The following is a 503-nucleotide window of genomic DNA, read 5'->3' as shown; positions in this document are numbered from 1 at the left end:
AGCCCCAAAAAACCCACCTTTAGATTTTCCAAATGCCAATGTATAAATCAATCCCCTGTTGTTGCAATGCCAATGTATGATGTCAATGCCTAATGTTTTTAAAAGGTCCAATCCTAATTATGATGTCAAATGCTAATTTGGAGGGTCCAATCTAATTTGAGCCCAATGCCTTTATGTGTCTAATCCCTAATGAAATGTGTCTAATGCTTATGAAATTTTAATGCCTTTTTTTGTCTAATGTAGGTTAATGCTTAATTTTGGGATTTCAGATGCAAATGTTGCTAATGTTTGTTGTGTTTAATGTCTAAATGTTCGGTTTTCTGGTGTTCATGAGCATGTGTTGTTTTGTTGCAAAGGGTTGTTGTTGATTTTTTTTTTATTTCATTTTTTGTTTTTGTTGTTAGTTTTTTGTAGGTTAAGTTGATTTCATTGGTTTTGCTTTTGTTGTTCAATTTTTAAATTATTTTGATTTTATTTTTTGTTTTTTGTTCAAAAATGAAAAC

The sequence above is a fragment of the Penaeus monodon genome, chromosome 33, assembly GCF_015228065.2.
Source record: "Penaeus monodon isolate SGIC_2016 chromosome 33, NSTDA_Pmon_1, whole genome shotgun sequence".
Lineage (NCBI taxonomy): Eukaryota > Metazoa > Arthropoda > Malacostraca > Decapoda > Penaeidae > Penaeus > Penaeus monodon.
The sequence above is the reverse complement of the archived record's forward strand: the minus strand, read 5'-3'. Positions refer to the sequence as shown.